The sequence below is a fragment of the Lontra canadensis genome, unplaced genomic scaffold (genome assembly GCF_010015895.1).
Source record: "Lontra canadensis isolate GAN:19392208 unplaced genomic scaffold, GSC_riverotter_1.0 scaffold19, whole genome shotgun sequence".
Classification (NCBI taxonomy): Eukaryota; Metazoa; Chordata; class Mammalia; order Carnivora; family Mustelidae; genus Lontra; species Lontra canadensis.
Genome location: NW_022631013.1, coordinates 7,589,955 through 7,615,520, shown reverse-complemented (window position 1 = coordinate 7,615,520; position 25,566 = coordinate 7,589,955).

The following is a 25,566-nucleotide window of genomic DNA, read 5'->3' as shown; positions in this document are numbered from 1 at the left end:
TAAGGATAGCATATATAAAGTGAATTATATTAATAATAAAGAAAGCATGACTCTTGAAAAATGTTAAAAACTAAGCCAGAGTCATGTTATTTTCCTTTTGTGTAAAACATCTGATTTAAGGGAGTTTTCTTAGAATTTTATTTGAATCTGTGGCATAATGAAGAGTATCTTATGCTTTAGACACAAGTAAATCCTTAAAAAGTATTATGATAAAAACGCCAATATGTATGGATGTATTATTTTGTCTGAATTTTGATCAGCATGAGAAACAATAATACTTTTATACTATTTTGTTATACTGCCAAATTGCAGTGCAATAACATTCACTTTACACTTTTGGAAAACCAATTTCACATTTCCAGCTTCCAGCAGGTTTTCTCTTATGACTTCAGTTGCAATATCTTACCAAAAGCCGCAGTCCTTACAACTTATCAACTATGCATTTTTTTTCTTTAGACAGATTTTTCTGAAGTGCAAGTTAACTCCACTTCATCTTTTTTTTTTTTTTTAAGATTGTGTTTATTTATTTGACAGAGAGAGCAAGAGAGCAAAGCAGGGGGAGCAGCAAAGGGAGATGGAGAAGCAGATGCCCCATGGAGCAGGGAGCATTATTAGGAGCTAGATCCCAGGACCTTGGGATCATGACCTGAGCCTAAGGCAGCCACTTAACAGACTGAGCCACATAAGCACCCCCCACTTTCTCATGTTTTAACAAAGATCTTTAGCTTTATTTAATTTACTATTAAAAGACAGGTGATAGTTGAGTTAGTCTATTCGTGGGTGCCTGGATGGCTCAGTCCATTGAGCATCTGATTCTTAGTTTTGGGCTCAGGTGTTGATTTCAGGGTCAGGGGATGTTGCCTCTCCTCTAACTCCAAGCTCATTTGGCAGTTGCTTCTCCCCTTCCTTCTCTCTGTCCCTCCCCCCACTCACACGCACTCTTTTTCTCTCTCAAGTAAATAAAATAAAATCTTAATAAAATAATTAGTGTACTCTTACATGTTACATAATGGAAGAAACAACTACATGTGTCAAATCTGTAACAACTACAAAGTAATATATAATTTATGTGTAGTGTGTAATAGTGGTACCTAACAGATAATTTATGAAAATTAAATAAAAATGAATTCTTTCTAGTAGTATGGCTAATTAGATAACTTGTAAACTATCACAAATAAAATAAGTACAAACAAAATATTGGATATTGGATATATAAATACAAACATGCTATTTGTATAAATAAATATACATATGTTATATATAGTATATATGTATAGAAATGTTTGTGTATATATAGTAATACATTGTGAAGTTAGTATCAAATTAAAGTATCTGAAGGACCCTATTACAAAGTTACAAAAACTTTTGGAGATAAGCAAACTCTCTATGAACATACATTTGAGATCTTAGGCTTCTGCTTTTCTGGCTTCTTGGAGAACTGAGAACAGGATAGTGATAAGGTTTTCCCCAAATGGATTTAATACACAAACATAAAGCTCAGTCTTTCAATAGAATACATTTTCATGGACAAGATAAATGAGAAATTTACTTAAATCACAGAAGGAGACAAAATATATCTCCACCTTGGAACTGAGTAGGAGAAAATAAATTACTTCTGAAATTTCTAACTATAAGATATTCTATCTACAGAATTTTTTGTGCCACTTCATGCTACTTATTTTGAAAAATCTCAAGGAAAAAAACAAAAAAACATTGGGGCACCTGAGTGTCTCACAGGGTCTTCTTGTGACTCTCTTCCTCTGCCCCTCCTCTGCTCACATGTGTACATGTACACACACAGGCGAGAGTGCTTTCTCTCTCATTCTCTCCTTCAAATAAATAAGTAAATCTTGAAAAAATATTAAAATGCTTACAGATTCGTAGTGCTTCCAGAAGGATTATTAGCAGAAAATCTTAAGTTCTCTATGGAGAAACTTAATTTCCACCCAGTCCTAAAAGAATTCCTGTGAAAGTTGAAAACATAAGCAGATACAAGAGTCCATAAAGAATGACCAAGAAGATGTGAAATTAAGAAAATGGATATTCTTTACCAAAAAAAGAAAAAAATGAGATTCTTGATCTGAAAAATATAATTATTGTAAGTAAAACCACAATACAGAATTTTGTTTCCAAGTAGGATATAGTGTATCATAGCATGCCAACATTCCAACTGAAAAAACTAAAAAAAAAAAAAAAAGTGAGATGAAGTTACAAAAAACATATTATAGTCCTTAGGGAGCTATGGCACCAAGAAAAACTAAATGATTTTGAAATATCAGAGAGAGGAAAAACTTCTACAATGATCTATTATTTCTATGTACCTTTTCCCCTTGGACATTTGCTAATTTCAGGCATCATCTGAAATTTGGTTTTGGCTTGGGAAGACCCCTAAAGGTGCATTCTAAACAGAAAAAGAAAAAAGAAAAACCAGCACATCTTTTGGTGGTTGCAAGTGACTGGCTACAAATTGCAAAGATGTAGCCACTTAAAACTCACTGGTTTCCTCAAGGATCATTTGTTCAGTTGTGGATCCATATGGAAAGCCAGAAAGCTAAGCCAAGTGTTTGGGAAAGGCAGAATGAGAACTACAGTCCCCTAAGGTTTAGATAAGCAAACACCAGCCTGAGGGAGGTGACTTGCTTCTAGCACATAGCTGTTTTTTCACTCAAGAAATCTGTCACATTTTGAAATTGAGTGGTCAGGAGTCTGAAGAATTAGAGAAAACATTTGAAGGGCAGATTGTTTTTTTTGTTGTTACTTTAAAGGGAGGGCAAAATTTGAATTTCTTAGTCTTTAGAGCTAAGAGGAGACAAACCTGTGAATTTTTAATGAAAACCTAGGAGATTAACATGCCAGAAAAAAGGACTAAAGCAGTTCAGTAGCTGTCCTAAAACTGCAAACAATACACAACAAAACCCACTAAATGTTTTGAGATTACCAGTTCCTTGTTGTCTTAATATACGAACAGACAAACCTTCTTGGTAAATTATTATGTGGTAAAGGGAGTCTTCCACATGTAAAGTCCTACCATACAAACTAACGTATTTAGACATATGAAGAGGCAAGTAATCATTATTAAAAAGTAAGAGATAATATGAATAATAGAAGCAGATCCACAGAGGCACATGCGTGGCTCAGTCGGTTAAGCATCCAACTCTAGGTTTCAGCTCAGGTTGTCATTTCAAGGCCCTGACCTCAGGTTCATGAGCTAGAGCCCCAGTCATCAGGCCCTGTGCTCAGTGTGGAGCCATCTTGAGAATCTCTCCCACCCCCTTGCCCCCCCTTTCTTTCTGTCTCTCTAAAATAAATAACTCTTAAAAAATAAAAAAGTAAGAAGCAGATCCACAAATCACTTAGAAGTTGCATATAGAAGATAGACTTTAAGATAACTTTGGGAGCACCTGGGTGCCTCAGATGGTTAAGTGTCTGCCTTGGGCTCAGGTTGTGATCTCAGGGTTCTGGGATTGAGCCCCATGTCAGGATCCTGGCTCAGTGGGGAGCCAGCTTCTCCCTCTCCCTCTTCCTCTGCCTCTCCCTCACTTGTGCTCTCTCTGTCTCTCTAATGAATAAATAAAAATAGTAAAATCAATCAATCAATAAATAACTTTGATATGCTCATGAAAATATAGAAAAATGGAAAAATTAGATGAATATGTAGATCAATTCAAAAGGGAATTTAACTTTATAAAAATAATCAAATAGATAATTTTGAAAAAGAAGTAGAGAACTGTATCAGACCAGGATGGATTAACAGATAATAGACTTAACCTCCTACTCTAAACAGTTAGACAATTGGAGAAATTAGTTTCCAACATTGGGCAGCTGAAAAGCTAGGACAGAGATCATCCAGCTTCTGCCTAGAGGTACTTTCCAGACTTCAGCACAGGAGGGAGGAAGCAAGTAGTGCATGGTAATTTCATTGAATTTAAGAGACAGTTTAGAGTTTGGAAAGGCACAGCTAGCTGGATTTTTAGGAAAAATAATATAAATAAGAAAGAGCTACATAGAGAAAAGAAAGCCAGAAGTCTACATAGATTCCTCCTGGGAATGTTACTAAGTGTGTGAGGCATAAGGAGAAACTTCATATAGCTTCACAAAGGACTAAAGGGCTGGGAGGGTTATAAACTGAATAATATCAGAACTATTCACAGAGCTGAGACTATTTCATGTTCTAGCCAACACTTAAAATATGCTTGAACTAAGAGCTACAAATCCAAGGATATTCATTATCTAGAGCAATTTCACACATGCTTACTGGACTGCAGCTAATAAAATGTACAGAGAAATTTAAAAAGATACATTAAAACAAATCCAGTTAATCTCCCCATCAGAATATGCAAAACATATAAACAGGGACTTGGTCTTATTTCCTTGCTGAATCATCAGTAATTTCAATATTGCCTTGTACATATCTATCACTTAGAAATTATTTTTGTTGTATGAAGCAAAAATTACTATGTTATTTGATACATGTATTCAGCTATGTCCAGTAGTATTATGGATTGTTATTCCTAGTTTCCATTACCAAATTCCTTAAAGGATGCTAAACTTCCTTAATAAAAAAATAATTCAGAAAAATTAAGTCACTTACCTGGGTCACACAGACATTAATTGCAAACCACGGTTCATATTGCTGGCTTCTGAAACCTTACCCAGAAACATTTTACTACGTCAGGCTTTCAGACTAGATTACATTATGTGTACATTTATCAATAAGCAAATCTAAACCATTGGTTCCCCTAACAAACAAATCCAAATCAAAATGGTACTTTTTAGCTTATTAATATGGTCATTCAGGGGGCACCTGGGTGGTGCAGTGAGTTGAGTATGTGGCTCTTGCTTTCCGCTCAGGTCATGATTTCATGGACCATGATCTGGAGCCCCACATGGGTTCAGGCTCAGGGTGTAGTCTGCTCAGGGATTCTTTCTCCACCCCTCCCCTCACACCCACACATGTGCTTGTGCACTCTGTCTAAAATAAATAAATCTTCAAAAAAAATATGGCCAATCAGGAATACATGAAAGGCCTATTCTAATTTATAGGTATATGTGATGACATTTGGCTAAAACTCTTGCATTTTCCATATATGCTGAAAAGATAAACTTATAATTTACTTCTCCTCTTGCCTGTCTAAATGTGTATATTCCATTATTAAGTTAGTAGAACTTGTTTAATGATGTTTTACATGATGCCACTTTTGCTTTTTCATATCATAAGTAAGTTGTTATTGATAATCTCCTCTAATTATAACAACTGATTTTTTCTATTTATTAGGAGCATACCATAAACAATAAACTTAATTTTAAAAATTAAATATGTATATGTAGTTTTTTTCAGCAAACTATTACAAATGGTATCCTAATACATGAAATTTTCATTTTAAATAATTAAATTCAAATATTTTTAAAAATATTTATGCTGTCTGTAAGAAAAAAAAAGACAAATTATCTAAAATTTTTATTAGCTGCCTTTAAGCAAATGATATAATTGTAAATTGAGAAACAGCATGTGTATTACTACAAAAAAGATTTTGAGAAATATGGGCACATCCTTAAAGTAGGAGGGAAAGTTGAACACAGTTGACACAGTTGACATAACAGTTATCTCTGAAGGTCATTGATGTCCAAAGTAGTTGTTTTAGACACTTCTGTTTTCTTTCCACAATGATACCATGTCCAGTTTACTGCCCAAATATCTTGAGATGTTCTTTTCTCTTCAGTCATTTTCTTTGTTCTGATCTTATCTACATCAACATTGTCTTCTATTTACATTGCCTATGTTGTCTACATAACATTGTTATGTTGCCAACCTGAATTATTGCAATAAATACCAGCATGTTTTGGGGCCTCTAATGTTTAAGTTAATAATTTGTTATCTGCACAACTTCAAGAGTCAATTTCTTTAATTTTATAGTGTTTTTCAATTGCATACATCTTTCAACAGTCTTACTTTCCCTCTTGATAGGAAATCCAAACTTCTGGGTCAGGCAAATCAGGTGCATCAGATGTTATTTCTGCCTACCGTCCTATTATACTCCTTATTTATTACACTTACTCTACCCTTCCTTTACAGTTTTCCTGGGTTTCTTAGAGTAGTTTCTTTCATCCCTCAAGGTGTAATTTTCAGGCAAGTATGAAAATTAATGATCTGATGTGCTTCTCTATATTTTTCTGTCCACTGTACTGAGTATAATTCAGGGCTAACAAGATATGTTATTTATTTATTTATACCCAAATGTATTTAATGAATAGTAAGTGCTCAGTGAAAACTCTTTTCAATTAAATAGTTAACATGTGAATATATACATACTAAAGAAGATTGAGTGTGTACATGTAACATATATATGTTAAAGTTTTTTCACCTCATTTTTAAAATTAAAAGATATAGAGAGCAAAGTTAAAGCTTAATAAATTTGCCAAAGTAAATTCTCTTATTGTCATCAGCGAAATTACTTCACAAGACATTCAACTGAAACAATAGTAATTTTTCAAGTTATCTCACCAATTTACAAAGTCACTACTGAAAAGCCATACAAATCATATGATTAGGCAACACTGATTTTTCAAAGTTTTGCCAAGAATAAGCATTGTTAACATATTCACTGTATCAATCAACATTCTCCCCACAGTACTAGAATTCAGAATTCTCCTTAGAGTGTTATATATCCAGAAGCTATAAACATGCCACCAATTATGCACATAATGTGTAATAAAGAAAGCTAATTTCCTTGTACCTTAACAAGTGATTCAGCAAAGGATTGATTATTCCAAGAAATTTCAAAACTATAACCAGCCCTAATGTCCTTAAAATGAAGTACACTGGAAATTCAGCAACATTTAATTTGAAGATGAGACAATTTAACTGAGAATTTTCTGACCTGTCTTTACAATTTCAACAGTTCCAACAGTAACTTAAGAAACTTTGTTTTCTCATAAGGTTAATAATGAGGGAAAAAAGGAAAAAAATATTCTGAGCAATTCAATAGGAGAGAATTTTGATGTTGTCTTTCTCATTTTACACAAGTTCTCTGACCTGGACATGTCCTGTCTTCCTACTTACAAAAGTACTACAAATGGTTAATTATGATGAAATAACCAAATTACATAGTTGCCCTTCAAGAATTTTTCCATTTCATGTAATATATTTTCAGAGATTAAATAAATATATACATTTTAAATATAAATACTTCTGTGAATCTCCTCTAGAACACTATCTTATAGATTTCCAAACATTCAATAAGTATTTTATTTTAGGAAAGTTTTATATTGCAGGAAAAATTGCGAGGATGGTTCAGACAGTTCAGTTCAGTTCAGTCAGTTTGAGAATGTACTGGTAAAATGGATGACAGCATTACTAAGTCCAGTGTTGGTTCTTTTCTTTACAGTAGGGCTGAGGATAGGAAAGATAGTCCCAGAGTCTGGCTTATTAGTAGCAATGGGGCCGACAGATCTCCAGAGTGTTAAATGTCAAAAGGCAGCACCTAACTGCCAGAAGCCATGATGCCACATTTATCATAGCAAATGGCAAGGTTGGAGGGACTGCCATTGGGCTGTCCCTGCAGAGAGTTCGGGAGGTTAATAAAACATGGTGTTTTGTCTCAGGGGCAAAACACACGAAGCAAATGAAGATGCTGCTTAACATCTACAAGTAGAAGAAGGCACACTTTAGGATCAAGAAGTTTAGAACAATTGTCCTAATAATAAATCACAAGCCATTTTTGAGTTTCTTAGCTTGAGTCAATATTCAGGTGTGGAGTTTATTGACTGAAAAGGTGGCCAACCCCCAAGAGGAATGGCTCTACTATACTACAGTGGGTATATCTTATAATAATTACTCCAGCCCTGCCCCAAAGAGACTTACAGCAATTTACTTAGCTGTATTTATTGTGGGCACAGGGAAAAACTAGGACATTTCAAGACTGTTGCACAATGAGTCTGAGTTGACATTGATAACCCTCTTTGAGTAGGAGTATGTAGGGGTCAAGTAATAAGCAAAGTCCCAGATGAAGTCCACTGATTCAGTGATCCACTTAGTTGTAGTTCCTCCAGGCCCCAGATATATCATTCTGACACTGAGTCCTTGGCCTGTGCGGTGAGCTGTCCTAGTGAGGAAGGCCAGAGGGAAGCCTCTGGATCTATTCCTGCCAGTAGTCAAGATAGTCAACAAAAATAAGATGCATGCCAGAGTGGAAGAAAATATCAATAGTGGGCATAAGGACCACCTTTAAAGATCTCAATGATGTGAGGATGGTTGTCCTTATCATAGTTATATTTAACTATGCAGTCTGGCTTCTGTAGAAACAAGAATTCAGGAGGATGACTACTCAACCAACTCTCAATTCAAATCACAGCTACCCTGCACAATACAGTATTGTTGTTCAGATTAAAAAGACTTCAGGTATATGATATTTGGCCATTGATATGACAGATGTATTGTTCTCTATTACTGTTAGAGAAGAGAAACAGTTGCCGTTGTGTTGGATGGACAATGGTGTGCATTCATAATTTTGAACCAGGGCTAAGCTAAATATCTTGCCCTCTGTCCTAGTATAGTCCCCCAAAATTTAGACCACTTATATATCCCAAGAAACATCAAGACATCACATTAATCTAATACAGAAATAACATCTTGCTTTAGTATACTAGATGCCATGATAAGACACCCGAATGGCAGATGGTTGGTGATAACCCTGTAATGTCAGAGACTTTCCACTTTCAGCAAAAATTTTAGGGAGCCAAGGATTAGGGGCAGACATAACAGGACAGTCCCTCCAACATAAAATATAAGTTGCTAATTCTCTAAGTTTCTAAATGTTGGTTACATTTGATCTATGTTATATTTTTCAGTAAGGCCTTAAAATAAAAAATAGCCATATTCTTATAACAAAGGCAGAGTGAAACTTAGTCTGATCTAACAACAGCAACAACAAAAACAAAATGTATATATAGGGTGTCTGGGTGGCTCAGTTGGTTAAGCATCTGCCTTCAGCTCCGGTGATGATCCCAGGGTCCTGGGGTGGAGCCCTGCATCAGGCTCCATGCTCAGTGGGGAGTCTGCTTCTCCCTCTGCCTCTGCCCCTCCATTTGTGCTGTCTTTCCTTCTCAAAAGAAATGAAAAAAAAATCTTAAAAAAAAATATGCAGTCAACTAATCACCTATTTGTTCATTGAACTTCCCTAATTTGGATATCCAAATAAATATATATTACAATGAAATTATATCAAATTATCTTGATTTGATTAAAGATGTTATTTTTCTTATTTTGGTTAAGTTTTAAGCAAAAATTAAATTTACTTTAACTTTTTTTGACGTGACTGTCATCAAAATTCATTTTCTAATTTGCTAGATTCTCATTGTACTTGGATCAGCAAGGACCTAAATATCACTTACTTCTTTTTAAATTAATTGAAACAATGAAACTGGTTTTCCATGTTAAATATTTTCTAACTATTATAAAAATAGGTCAAAGCAGATTTGATCTTATTAAAGTTAGGGTTGCAATGAGTTTCTCTCGGGGGACTGAGGCATCTCTGGGAAATCCTAAAGCTCCACAGACACTGATCAATTTCAGTGACCTCATTTAAAAAAAATGAAGAAAACTTATTCATGAGAGCAGCATAAGAGCTACTGGCAGGACTAGGCATAGAGTTTAGAGTCGTGCTTTTTAATTCTACTATTTACATTATATCAGACTTGACATGCACTAATGACTCTAAGATGGTAAAAGTTTGAGGAAAGGAGTATTTCTGTTAAGTATTTCAAAGTAATTCATTTAAAGAGTGTATTTATGGTTGTAGACATCATTCCACATTTGTGATTCTAGCCCCGATAAATATTTTCTGATACGGCAATTAGCCCCATAAAAGTTGTTTCCGTTAGCACTTTTTCTGTGCTACTGTAATTAACCTTTTACATTCTACCACCACCTGCAATATAAACATTACCAACATGAAAAATTTTACTCTGTATTTTATATAGCATTGAAATTGTAGCATAATTATAACATAAATATTTGTTGAGTTGATTAATCTTACAGCTTTTGACGTTTCTTTATATCTTGTATAAACTGAAGGGATATATTGACAAAGAAAAATCAGCATTTTTAGTTTTTGATTAATTCAATATTTGAAAGTTTTAAAAGAAATAATTTTCTATTTTAAAGGACTTCAATTTCATTTGTTAATTATCTCTCTCTCCCATCTATTCCATGAACCAAAATTCATTTCCAGACATAGTTTAGGAAGACTATAATGCCTTGTGTATAAAAATGCATTTTCTGAACAAATCTTAACTGAGCAATGACCAGGCAAAGCTACTTTGTATTTATAATGGCTATTAAAAAACACAGCACAGAAAAAAAAATACAAAAATGCAGTAAATAAGCAGCTTTATCCTAAATCTGATAGTCAAAAGGAAAACGTAGTCTTGTTACTGGTTGCACATTAAGAAGTAGGCTCATGCTTTGTATTTGTGTGTGTGTGAATATTAGTTTATGTACATGCATAAGACTGGATTACTGTAATATCTGCAGAATATTCAAACGTTGCAGGAGGGTTACATAATAATGTGAATTATCAGTGGTCCAAAAAGTAATTTCACTAAATTTCACAAAATTTTAGATATGTCAGTATTGATCACCACAGAAAAGCATGGCTAATATTGTCCTAATTATACCAGGGATAAGAGGATCTTCTAGAAGTACATTACTTTTCTTCTTCTTCTGCTGGTTTCTTTTATCTATAATCAGAGAATGTGTAAATTATCTTTGCAACTGTATAAATACATTAAAAATTATGAGTCCTTTACTTAGTAGTTCTTGCCAATAAATCAGTTCTATTTTTACTCATCACTATGCTTTTTGTGCTTTTTGGAAAGAAACACTTTTGTTGAAAATTCAAATGCATGCAAATTATAATGTGGATAAAGAACAGTTTTGTATAGAATTATGACCTAATCTGTTCCTTGCATTTGGAACAATGAAGTCTCATACATGGTCCTTAAAAAGAGTATTAGCTAAGCAGCACTTTTTTTTTTCGAAGTAACTAGCATTCTAGCAATCTCTTTCAATATGCACAACATAGTTAGCCTTCTCACATCTTACCCCTACCATAAACAACAAAAATCAATTGGAAATTTAAACACATTTTCAAATAATAGTTCTTAAAGCATAGACAGCCATCCCTGTGACACCACACCACCTGCGCTATCACACCTTGTTGCCATCTGCCCCACTCTTTCTAGTGTACTTTAGCTATCGGGAAGTCCCTTGGTGTCCACCTTGGAGAATCCCTTTATGAGAGGCATAAATATGATCAAGTTCTACAGCCTATAACTGCGTGATCCTCTCTCCAAAATTTTGAGATGTCTGGTGTTTATTTTTCTATGGGACTAGTGCCTGTGTCCTTATATTGAGATTTGCTTTTTTCCCCAGAATGTATCACATTGTGCACAGACAGAGATGTCTCTATGCAAACCACTGCATGAGTTTTAGTTTAATTTCTTTGTAATTTGGGGGATTAAGTAAAGGCACTGATAGCATAACTGATTGTTCCTTCTTCAGATTTCACTTGCATCTGCTCCTCATGGTCTTTTTAAAAATTACATTTAAATACATAGGGATATATTTCACTTTTGGGCCTTTGAAAAACTATCTCCCTCCTTTCATGTAACCATCTTTTCCATTCTCCTGAAGCCCTAATATGAAGTGTTACCAGTGTGTCATTTAGAAATGTATTGTTTCCAAATTTACCTCTATAAACCCAACCAAGTGCTCAGCAAAACATACTCCCTCATGGCCTCAATGTCTTTCTCCCTTATGAGTAGAGTGTCGGATGGAAAAGCAAACCAAGTAAACATAGGTAAAACATTTTTCCGTCACAATGGCACAAACCATAATCTTGAGATACTTCTCTGATACTCTACCTATTCTCTGAGAACTGCAGTTCTACTTCAGAAGCATAAGGAGTCTCTTCTCTATTTAGAATCTAATTCTGTGTTCTCTTAGACTGTGTCATGTTTCATTAAGCCTTTCTCTTTGTGTGACTGCTGCTGTGTCCTCACATCTCCCAATTGCATTTTTAAACTATAAGAATTTTGTTTTCTAAAGTCCTTCCTCTGATAACCTGACCTTAAACTTTAACTATCCCCCGCCAACAAATATTGAATTTCCTATTATTGTAAGTTGTCAGCACCTTTTTATTCTGGGAAAATACCTTGGTGGTATAATAATTATTCCTTTAGGCATTTGGACATTTTATACTTGAACTGATTAAAAATCAAATTCATTAGTCTGCACTTAAAAAATTCTCATATAATTTTGACTTTGTATTATAGTTTTAAATATTCCCATGCTTGAAATTTCAGAACACCCATTAGCACCCATTTTTGCCCTCAGATGTGATATCTAACACATCTTTTAAATCCTTTAGAGTTTAAATCATGAGGTTAGATACAATATCTTTTCTCATTTCAGATACGTATTTGTGTTTTCCTTTATTATATCTTTAACAGATGAAGGCAGCAGGACACACATCACTCATCTTCGGGATTTTTCTCCTTGGGCATAGAATGATTTTCAAGTTCTTAAGAGAAGGAAAGAGGGTTGTGAGATTTCACTGAGCATTCATTTTCTATTAGGGATATAGTAGTGGTTGGAATATATTACCTCCTTTAAATATTCCAGAAATATTAAAACACATATAGTGATATTTCTTTATTTACACATGCCAAAAAAATTAGGTATAAGGGAGGTGTATTCATTTGCTAAGGTCGCCAGAGGTAGGTACCACAGGTACCTAAGGTACCACAGACCAGCAGCTTAACAAAAAGAAATTTATTTTTTCATAGCTCTAGAGGCTAGGTAGTCTGAGAAGAAAGTGTTGGCAGGATTGGTTTCTTCTGAGTATGATGCTCTCTCTTTAGCTTACAAGTGTCTATCTTTTTTATCTTTGCTTTGTCTTCCTCCCTGGGCATGTCTGTGTCCTCATCTCTTCCTCTTACAAGGACTTCAGTCACATTGGATTAGGGCCCACCCCAAGGACCTCATTTTACTTTTTAAAATAACTTATCTTCAAATGCAGTCACATTTTGAGGTAGCGGAGGTGAAAAGTGAGCACAGTTTGGGAGGGGGCACAATTTAGTTGATAATCGGAGGTCATATATCTTTAACAAACTGTCAGAGATGGAAAATGCTAGAACCACAGAGACACAATTATATGCAACATGTAATCATTACATGTATAGGTTAGGAGTATTTAAGAGAAGAGTAAACTATCAATATTTCTTAGCATAAATGCACTGGGAATATGTCTACCAATGAATTAATAACAGTTTCCACATTAGCAAATGGAGTTTATAATTTTCTACAAAAAAAAAAAAAAGCATTGTTTTTATTCGTTCATTGATTTCTTTTTATATGCCTTCCAAAATAGGCCAATTCTTCAGATGACTTGCTCTATTAGTACCCCAGAGCTATTGAATTCTGGTTTTAGTGTAGTACTTCAGGTTATTATTGCAGATTTCAATCAGTTTGACATTCAGCTGAAACAGGTTTTATTTTTACTATGATGTGCCAACCCATTTTTTAATTAAATTTCAGAGCTTTAGGTTACAAACTGTAGTAGACTTTATATACATCATTACCACTTATATGCATTTTTTTTCACAAATTTGTTGTCATAATATGTGGTTTTTATCCCCGTTGTCTAATATGCCATCATCTGAGAACCACAGAATATTTGGGGATTTGTATTTGAGTACTTTCAGGAACTGCGAAGAGTCTGAGATCTTTACCTTACTTAAAAGCTAACATGTTAGCTTGACACAGTTTTATGGATTCTGGTAAGAGACATGAGTCTCCTGGGTCAGAGACAAAGATTTTATTACTCATTGCACAGCAAGTCCCATGCACTTCATGTTCATGGTGGTTCTTGATGTCTCCTAAGTCCCGTAGGGAAGACTTGGACAAGCTCATGTGGGTACTGTGCACACAGTAGATTTGTGTCACAGCTGAAGAACTCAACACAGCTTATGAACCTTTGATAATAAGCTTCAGTAAAGCTGCCTGATCTTTTCCCCGCAGGGAGATATGAACAGAAAAGAAATCTTCCCTTTGGTCTGGAAAGTGACACTATTTCTATCATTCAGGTTTTTACTCTTCAATCATTCTTGAAATGATAATGTGAAAGAAAAGTTGTCAGTGTCTCTGCTCACAAGATGTGCATAAATGCATGAAAACCATAGAGAATTGCATTTCAATACGGGGAAGTTTAAATTAATAAGAAAAGGAATCTTGGTTCTGCTCATTAAAAGTCATATATCTTCTAGTATTTGCTCATTTTGAGTAAATCTGATTCAAAAGTAAATAACTTATCTTTCATTCAATGCTGCTTTTTAGGCCAGGCCTGAATGATTTGAAAACCAAATCATTTCTGAAGTGTTCAGCCCCCCCCCCAAAAAAAAACCAACTTACAACTTCAGTAATTGCTACAAAGGGTATATTTTATTCATGTATACTTCTGTATGAAAAATAAACAAGAATTTCTCTGCATTTCAAAATGTACGTGTGTCGTTAACACATCATTTAGTTCAGTTCTTCATCTGAAAGATAATATTTGATAAGGTCGAGCCATTTTTGTTCAAATAGTGCGCTCACATTTAGTTAGAGCATAATATCAAATCTGTATTTATTGAGGAAGTACATTCCTTATTTTGTCTATTTACTAGTAAGCTATAATTTGTAACTAATTAGATATTTGGGAAAGAAAGCTACTATTTTCCCTGTTTCTATGTACATATACTGTAATTTCATGTTGATTTCATAATGGGGTGTATGTATGCCATGCAATTAGATGCTCTCAGCAAAATTGTTCTTTACTTAAAGCTTGTGAGGTCAGCAATGTAATTGCTGTAATTTGGTTGACCAAAGGATCCAACTAATTGGACAATAATGAATGGTGCAGTATCCCATTATTGGAGGAAATTCCTTGTGGCTAGAAAACTTGTTTTGTTTTTGCTTTTTGTTTGTTTTGGGAAGTCCTATGAAGCTTTTATATTGACAGGAGAAATTTGTTAGTATTCACTTCTGGTCCACAGTAACATTTGTGATTTTTTTCCGGGTTCTGAGAAAATTTTCTACCTGGTTGTAATTAACAGGCCTCATTTCTTTATCGGCCTCCAGTTAAACCACGAGTTAACATTATATGATGACTAAGCCATATGTCAGTATGTTGCATGGACAGCCATATGTTCTTGTTTTTTTAATGTGAAAGTAGTTTATTCTGAATGTCACTATGTGGTCTGAAAGTAACTGTTTTAACAACACTTGCAAATATTTCCTCCTGTTTCTGTCACCTTACACACCAATTTATAGATTATGGAAACTTTTTATCACTAATACCCTCCCAAATATATTACACATTAATATACTATAAGTTATTTGACTTTCATAAATCTAAATCTCACACAAGAAAAATAAATACTTTTAAATTCCTTGATTTTTTGAAAATTCAAATTATTTTTAAATTACTAGAACTCAATCTGATGCTATAACTTTGATCTAAATCTCCTAGGCTACCGAGAAGCAGAAATGTTACAATCTTTACATGTTTTATCACATAGTTTTTATCACTTTAATATGATAATGGGTCATTCTCCACTCAACCACTGCCAAAGCATGACATTTTTACAATCCCCATTACCTCTGTAGTTCACTTAAATTTGATTTATGGGTACTATTTTATGGCATGTTTGTCCTTAGGAGGCACTGAGCAATGAGATAAAGAATATTAATGTGATTGGTTTTCAGAATAAGTGACTGTCTTGGTTGTCATAGTCTGGAGATGCAACACTGATAGCAACAACGAAAATATCAAGTTGTGAACAAGAGAAAAACCAGCATTTTCTTTCTCACAAATGTGAAAAAAAGGAAAAGAAAGAAAAAGACTAACACAGAAAGAACACGAGTTATAAACAGCAATTCTAAGGGGGGAAAAAAGGGAGAATTTATAAAGAGAATTATATAAATGACAGAAATCGTACCTCTACTGATATATCTTATGCATGATTTACGTGAATATGACAGAATCAAGAAATGACAACCATATCTGCTTTATTTATTTTTAAAAGATTTTATTTATTTATTGGACACAGAGACAGAAAGAGAGGGAACACAAGAAGAGGGAGTGGAAGAGGGAGAAGCAAGCTTCTCTCTGAGCAGGGAGCCTGATGTGGGGCTCAATTCCAGAACCCTGGGATCATGACCTGAGCCAAAGGCAGACATCCAATGACTGAGCCACCCAGGCGCCCCAACTATATCTGCTTTAAAATTGTAGAATCTAGAAAAATTCTGAGTAGTAGTTGTCAGGGAAATGGAAGATTAGGAGAGTTCATCTAGAAGAAATAATTCATGTCTTCTAAATTATTTTTTGAACTCTTAGCACTTTTTCTCTTTCATATTCTTCTACTTTGTGTTCCTTTCCAAGTCTAATTATATATTGAATATTTATCTTTATAGTGAATGTTAACTGACTTAAAAGTGATCTGTTTATCATTGTCTTATGCTTAAATGAAATGGCTATGATTTGGAATTTTTTTCTATGTTTCCTGTAGTGGATTGTTAAGGGTTATCTTTTCTTTTTTCAACTTGTCTAGTAATCATTGACTTCAGCTTACTAACACATGTGTTTAGATATCTATTATTTATAATATCTGTAAATACTAGGAGATAGAATCTTTGCACTTGGAGTATACATTATGTTACGGAGAGTAACACATCTGATCAAGGGTGAATGAGGCATAAAAGTTAAAATATAAACTGGATTACACTGAACTAATGCACAATTTATGACTGGTCTCCATTTTAGCATTGATTCCAACATCAGTTTTTATTTTGAGCTCATAATCCATGATGAACAGACATAGCGTATATCTGAATATCTTTTGCTAATTTAAACTATAATTGATTGTGGAGTCCTTCTCTTGAAAAATGTAATATGAATTTGATATCATCTATGTATGTACATATGTGTATCTATATATCTATATCTTTATACACACACTAGTGCAGGTCTGAGGCAACATGCTTATATATGTTTATTTATATATAGAAAGAGAAAGAGGGAGAGAGAGAGAGACATAAAAAGAGAGATATAAAGATAGATATATACTGATATATAGATGCAGATCTATGTGAATATATATGTATATCCCCATACTACTACATAAGCTTTAATTTTAATTGTATTTATCTGTGTGGGTATATAATTTGATTCCCAAATAGACTAAATTTATAAATATATCAAAGATGTCTGAGCTGCTCACTTTTGCACCTAAGTACTTAGTGTGTTGCCTCAAACCAGCAGGCAATCAATGAACACATGATAACTGCTCAGATAAATGAATGAATGTTCATATTTTTAATTGATGCTAAATGAAATAACTTTAAAAACAAAAATAGAGAAATTTTCCACTACATCATTCAGTGCCTCTAAATGGAAACTCTTATTTAAAAATTCTATTTTAGAATTTAGAACTCAAGGTGTGCATGTGTGTATATTTATGTCTACAGGTATGTATATGTGTACATATATGCACATATGTATATGTGTGCATATATACCCATTGTGTAGCCATGAAGAAAAAGATAAATATCTACATATATACATACATGTGTACATGTGTGTATATATATCTACAAACGTGTGTGTTTGTGTGTGTGTGTGTGTGTGTACACATGCATATATAGTTGCTTTTTTCTTCACTGCTATACAAACAATAAAACTGACCATGTCTTCTTTGTATTTTATATTGGAACCAGGAAGTTCAAAACAAATTTGGGATCCAAACACAGAAAAACCATCAGCCCTTACATTCTAAATCTGTGTGAACCCTCCTCCCCCTACCTCAATTTGGGGCCCTGTTCTACCTTGACATTTCCTAGATGCTTACATTTTATATTTTTCTATTTGTATATATGAGGTTATTGTAAGTAAATTCAAATGATTTTTTAAAATTGATTCTGGTATATATAAATAATGATTAAATAATTAAACACAACAAATAAATGCTCTTGTAGTCCAGTTATTTTTACTTATGGTAATATTGGAAATCAAGATAATTATGAAATATAGATTGTTAGATTGTTGTTTCTACTCTAAATCCTATTGCCAAAAAATGCATAAAATAAAATAATTGGAAGTATTTTCATATCAATAATTTATGTAATATTATTTTTTAATTTGAATATAGATGACACACGTTACATTAGTTTTAGGTGTACAATATATTCTTTTAACTTGTAAATATCCTAGAGCTCCTGTCTGTGATTAAAACATAACCTACCTCTCCTCTTTTAATATTATTAAAGGGCATTATCTAGAAATGTGAGAAGAAAACATTGCTAGAGTTTGGACATGAAACTCTGGCTTTATGCCTGTTTTCTTGTAATCTTACTAGGAAGTACTTCCTTTTATTGTCAAATGTGTTTTAGATTGTATAATAAATATATTGTCACATATTTATAACAAGTACTAATTATTTTCTATCCCAATATGTTCCCCCTTTTATTTTTCTTGCTACCACATACAAATTTTATTTAACTCTCAATTTTTTAAAGGATAACTGGTTATATCACTGATTTACTGGTATATCTTGAATAGTCAAGATTCACAGTATTGGAAGTATATCATCCTAAAATAAAAATTCCCATGTGACTAAAACTCTCAGCACAATGATACCTAGTGTGGTAAAGAATAATTAGCAAAATGAGGTGAAATCCTCAAGGTTATCTTTTCCTAAGGACACATAAGAACATTCATACTTGATTACGCAAGTAAACTTTTCTCTCTGCAATAAAGATCTATGTCTATACTTCTAGGATTCTTTTTTTTTTCTAATTTAGAAGTCTTATTATTTACAATTTTTTTATTAACATATAATATATTATTTGCACCAGGGGTGCAGGTCAGTGAATCTTCAGAATTACACACTTCACAGGACTCACCATAGAACATACCCTCCCCAGTGTCCATAACCCAACCACCCTCTCCCTAACCCCCTCCTCCCGGCAACCCTCAGTTTGATTTGTGAGATTAAGAGTCTCTTATGGTTTGTCTCCCTCCCGATCCCATCTTGTTTCATTTATTCTTGTCCTACCCCACAAACACCCCATTTTGCCTCTCAAATTCCTCACACCAGGGAGATCATATTATAATTGTCTTTCTCTGATTGACTTATTTCGCTCAGCGTAATACCCTCCAATTCCATCCATGTCATGGCAAATGGCAAGGTTTCATTTCTTTTGAGGGCCACATGGTATTCCATTGTACATATATACCACCTCTTCTTTAACCATTCATCTGTTGGTGGACATCTAGGTTCTTTCCATAGTTTGGCTATTGTGGACATTGCTGCTATAAACATTTGGATGCATGTGCCCCTTCGGATCACTAAATTTGTATCTTTAGGGTAAATACCCAGTAGTGTGATTGCTGGGTTGTAGGGTAGCTCTATTTTCAACTTTTTGAGGAACCCCCGTGCTGTTTTCCAGAGTGGTTGCACCAGCTTGCATTCCCACCAACAGTGTAGGAGGGTTCCCCTTTCTCTGCATCCTTGCCAGCATTGTCATTTCCTGACTTGTTAATTTTAGCCATTCTGACTGGTGTGAGGTAGTATCTCACTTTAGTTTTGATTTGTATTTCCCTGATGCTGAGTGATGTGGAGCACTTTTTCATGTGTCTGTTGGCCATCTGGATGTCTTTGCAGAAATGTCTGTTCATGTCCTCTGCCCATGTCTTCATTGGATTATTTGTTCTTTGGGTGTTGAGTTTGATAAGTTCTTTATAGATTCTGGATACTAGCCCATTATCTGATATGTCGTGTGCAAATATCTTCTCCCATTCTCTCAGTTGTCTTTTGGTTTGGTTGACTGTTTCCTTTGCTATGCAAAAGCTTTTGATCTTGATGAAGTCCCAATAGTTCATTTTTGCCCTTGCTTCCCTTACCTTTGGCAATGTTTCTAGGAAGAAGTTGCAGTGGCTGATGTCGGAAAAATTGCTGCCTGTGTTCTCCTCAAGGATTTGGATGGATTCCTGTCTCACATTGGGGTCTGTAATCCATTTTGAGTCTACTTTTGTGTGTGGTGTAAGGAAATGATCCAGTTTAATTTTTCTCCAGGTGGCTGTCCAATTTTCGCAACACCATTTGTTGAAGAGACTGTCTTTTTTCCATGGGACATTCTTTCCCGCTTTGTTGAAGATTAGTTGACCATAGAGTTGAGGGTCTATTTCTGGGCTCTCTATTCTGTTCCATTGATCGATGTGTCTGTTTTTGTGCCATTACCATACTGTCTTGATGATGACAGCTTTGTAATAGAGCTGAAGTCTATAATTGTGATGCCACCAGCTTTGGATTTCTTTTTCAACATTCCTCTGGCTCTTTGAGGTCTTTTCTGGTTCCATATAAATTTTAGGATTATTTGTTCCATTCTTTGAAAAAAATTGATGATATTTGGGTAGGGATTGCATTAAATATGTAGATTGCTTTAGATAGCATAGACATTTTCACAGTATTTGTTTTTCCAATCCATGAGCATGGAACATTTTTCCATTTCTTTGTGTCTTCCTCAATTTCTTTCATGAGTACTTTATAGTTTTCTGAGTACAGATTCTTTGCCTCTTTGGTGTGGTTTATTCCTAGGTATCTTATGGTTTTGGGTACAATTGTAAATGGGATTGACTACTTAATTTCTTTCTTCTGTCTTGCTGTTGGTGTATAGAAAGGCAACTGATTTCTGTGTATTGATTTTATGTCCTCACACTTTTCCGAATCCCTGTGTAAGTTTTAGCAGGTTTGGAGTGCAGTCTTTTGGGTTTTCCACATAAAGTATCCTATCATGTGCAATGACTGAGAGTTTGACTTCTTTGCCAATTAGGATGCCTTTAATTTCTTTTTATTGTCTGATTGCTGAGGCTGGGACTTCTAGTACTATGTTGAATAACAGTGGTGATAGTGGACAGCCCTACCATGTTCCTGCCCTTAGTGGAAAAGCTCTCAGTTTTTGCCCATTGAGAATGATAGTCACTGTGGGTTTTTTATAGGTGGCTTTGATGATATTGAGGTATGTATCCTCTATCCCTACACTTTGAAGAGTTTTGATCAAGAAAGGATGCTCTACTTTGTCAAATGCTCTTTCAGCATCTATTGAGGGTATCATATGGTTCTTGTTCTTTCTTTTATTAATGTAATGTATCATATTGATTGATTTGCAGATATCGAACCAACCTTGCAGCCCAGGTATAAATCCCCACTTCGTCGTGGTGAATAATCTTTTAATGTATGGTTGGATACTACTGGCTAGTATTTTGGTGAGAATTTTCATCTGTGTTCATCAAGGATTTTGGTCTGTCATTCTCTTTTTTGATGGACTTTTCATCTGGCTTTGGGATCAAGTTAATGCTGGCCTCATAAAATGAGTTTGGAAGGTTTCCTTCTATTTCTATTTTTTTGAAGTTTCAGGAGAATAGGCATTAATTCTTTAAATGTTTGGAAGAATTCCCCTGGGAAGCTATCTGGCCCTGGGCTCTTGTTTGTTGGGAGATAGCTTCAATTTCCTTCCTGGTTATGGGTCTGTTCAGGTTTTCTGTTTCTTCCTGGTTCAGTTTTGGTAGTTTATACATCTCTAGGAATACATCCATTTCTTTCAGATTTTCAAATTTGCTGACATATAGTTGTTCATAATATGTTCTTATAATTGTTTGTATTTCTTTGATGTTGGTTGTGATCTCTCTTCGTTCATTCATGATTTTATTAATTTGGGTCCTTTCTTTTTTCTTTTTGATAAGTCTGGCCAGGGGCTTATCAATCTATTAATTCTTTCAAAGACCAGCTTCTACTTTTGTTGATCTGTTCTATTGTTCTTTTGGTTTCTATTTCATTGATTTCTGATCTGATCTTTATTATTTCTCTTCTCCTGCTGGGTTTAGGCATTCTTTGCTGTTCTTTCTCCAGCTCCTTAGGTGTAGGGTTTGGTTGAGTGCCTGAGACCCTTCTTGTTTCTTGAGAAAGGCTTGCATTGCTCATACTTTCCTCTCAGGACTGCCTTTGCTGTGTCCCACAGATTTTGAACAGTTGTGTTTTCATTTTCATTTCTTTCCATGAATTTTTTTCAGTTCTTCTTTAATTTTCCAGTTGACCCATTCATCCTTTAGTGGATGCTCTTTAGCCTCCGTGTATTGAGTTCTTTCCAACTTTCCTCTTGTGATTGAGTTCGATCTTAAGAGCATTGTGGTCTGAAAATATGTAGGGAATGATCCCAATGTTTTGGTAGCACTTGAGACCTGATTTGCGACCCAGGATGTGATTTATTCTGGAGAATGTTCCTTGTGCACTAGAGAAGAGTATGTATTCTGTTGCTTTGGGATGGAATGTTCTGAATATACTTGTGATAACCATCTGGTCCAGTGTGTCATTTAAGGCCTTTATTTCCTTATTGATCTTTTGCTTGGATTATCTATTTCAGTGAGGGGGGTGTTAAAGTCCCTACTATTATTATATTATTGTTGTTGCGTTTCTTTGATTTTGTTATTAATTGATTTATATAGTTGGCTGATCCATGTTAGGGGCATAGATATTTAAAATTGTTAGATCTTCTTGTTGGACAGACCATTTGAGTATGATGTAGTTTCTTTCCTCATCTCTTATGATAGTCTTTGGCTTAAAATCCAATTTATCTGATATAAGGATTGCCACCCCAGGCTTCTTCTGATGTCCATTAGCATGGTAAATTGTTTTCCACCCCTTCATTTTAAATCTGGAGGTGACTTTGGGTCTAAAATGAGTTTCTTGTATACAGCATATTGATGAGTTTTGTCTTTTTATCCATTCTGATACCGTGTGTCTTTTGATGATGGCATTTAGCCCATTTAAATTCAGGGTAACTATTGAGAGATATGAATTTAGTGCCATTGTGTTTCTTATAAGGTGACTGTTACTGTATATTGTCTCTGTTCCTTTCTGGTCTACTACTTTCAGGCTCTCTCTTTGCTTAGAGGACCCCTTTCAATATTTCCTGTATCGCTGGTTTGGTATTTAAATCTTCTTCTAGTTTTTGTTTGTCCTAGAAGCTTTTTATCTCTAATTCTATTTTCAATGATAGCCTAGTTGGATATAGTATCCTTGGCTGCATGTTTTTCTCATTTAGTGCTCTGAATATATTATGCCAGTTCTTTCTGGCCTGCCAGGTTTCTGTGGATAAGTCTGCTGCCAATCTAATATTTTTACCATTGTGTGTTACAGACTTCTTGTCCTGGGCTGCTTTCAGGATTTTCTCTTTGTCATTAAGACTTGTAAGTTTTACTATTAGATGACAGGGTGTGGACCTATTCTCTTTTATTTTGAGGGTAGTTCTGTGTGCCTCCTGGATTTTGATGTTTGTTCCCTTTGACATATTAGGGAAATTCTCTACAATAATTTGCTCCAATATACCTTCTGCCCCTCTCTGTCTTTCTTCTTCTTCTTCTGGATTCCAAATTATTGTAATATTGTTTCATCTTCTGGTATCGCTTATTCTCTCAATTTCTCCCCTCATGGTCCAGTAGTTGTTTGTCTCTCGTTTGCTCAGCTTCTTTTTTCTCTGTCATTTGGACTTCTGTATCACTAATTCTCTCTTCTGCCACATTTATCCTAGCAGTAGGGGGTCTCCATTTTTTATTGCATCTCATTAATAGCTTTTTTGATTTCAGCTTTGTTAGCTTTTAGTTCTTTCATTTCTCCAGACATGGTTTCTCTATCTTCCATGGCTTTTTTGAGCCAGCTAGCACCTTTAGAATTGTCATTTTGAACTCTAGATCTGACATATTACCAATGTCCATATTGATTAAGTTCCTAGCCTTAGGTATTGCCTCTTGTTCTTTTTTTTTTTTTTTTTTTTTTTTGTAGTGACTTTTTCCACCTTTTCATTTTATCCAGTTAAGAATATATGTTCAAGGGACGCCTCGGTGGCTCAGTGGGTTATGCCACTGCCTTTGGCTCAGGTCATGATCCCAGGGTCCTGGGATCGAGCCCTGCATTAGGCTCCTTGCTCGGTGAGGAGCCTGCTTCTCTCTCTGCCTCTGCCTGTCACTCTGCCTGCTTGTGCTCTCACTCTCTCTCTCTCTGACAAATAAATAAAAAATCTTTAAAAAAAAATATATGTTCGAGAGAATAAAATACTAAAAGGGGGGCAAAGACCCCAGAAAAATGTATCTCAACCAAATCAGAGGAGACCCCAAATTGGGGTGAGAAGAAAGGGGTAAAAAGAAATTTAAAAAAAATTAAAAAAAATATATATATACACGTATATATATTAGACTGGTGAATAGAACAGAGCCACCTACTTAACTTTGGGTGTATTTTGTTCTCCTAAAAGAATCTACCTCCCAAAATTTTAAAGAAAGAAAAACTTATATATATACAAAAATAAGGGCAAACAGCATGAAGGGATGGAATATGACTGTAAAGATGAAAATTTAAAAAAAAATTCTAAAGAAGTAATTGATAAGTTGGTTGGGAAAAGAAAGAAAAGGAAAGTGGAGAGAATTTTCTCTGGCTGGAGACTAGAACAAAGCCCTGTGCTAGATTTAGGGTATATTTTGATCTATTAGAAGAAGTTGTATCCCAAAATTTTTTAGAAGAAAAAACCCTGTATGTATACAAAAAATAAAGTTAGATACATTAAAGGGTAAAATATGACTATAATAATGAAGGTTCAAAAAGATTTTTTTTTTTTTTTAGGAAGGTAATGTTAAGATAAACTAGTTCAAAAACATTAAAAGAGGAAAGAGGAAAAGTTAGAAAAATTAGAATAAGAAAAAAATAAAATTAAAATAAATTTAATTAACTTTGCAAGACTAAAGAATCATGGGAAGAAAGCCATGAATTCCATGCTTTGCTTTCCCCTCCTCTGGAATTCCACTGTTTTCCTTGATCAGTGAGCTTGGTCTTGGCTGATGTTTTTGCTGATCTTCTGGGGAGGGGCCTGTTGTAGTGATTCTCAAATGTCTTTGCCCGAGGTGGAATTCCGCCACCCTTGGCAGGGGCCAGTGTAAGTAATCTGCTCTTCGCTCTCAGGAGCTTTTGTTCCCTGAACACTTTCCATAGAGCTCTGGAGGATGGGAATGAAAATGGAGGCCTTGCAATCTGTGGCCCAGAGGAGCTGAGAGCTCATGGTCCCACTCCTCTGTTCACCCTCGGAGAAAAGCGCTCAATCACTCCTATCTCTCTGGTCTCCGGCCACACTCCAAGCTCACCTGGCCTGTGACTGAACGTTTCTGTGTCTGGCACACAGCCCCATTTGGAGGGTCCAAACCCAACAGATTCCTGCCACACTGGTCTTTGGTGAAGGGAGGTGGGTCTCCCCAGATCTGTCACCTGTGGTGTTCCCACTCAAAGATCAGTGGTCCTACTGTGCTGCAGATCACAGTCTAAGGTAACCCCAAGCCGAGAACTCACTCCTTGGCTCCATCTCTGTAGTCAGCTTCCCTGCTCTGATACTTGTGAGCTCTGCTACACTCAGACACTCCTGATCCTTCT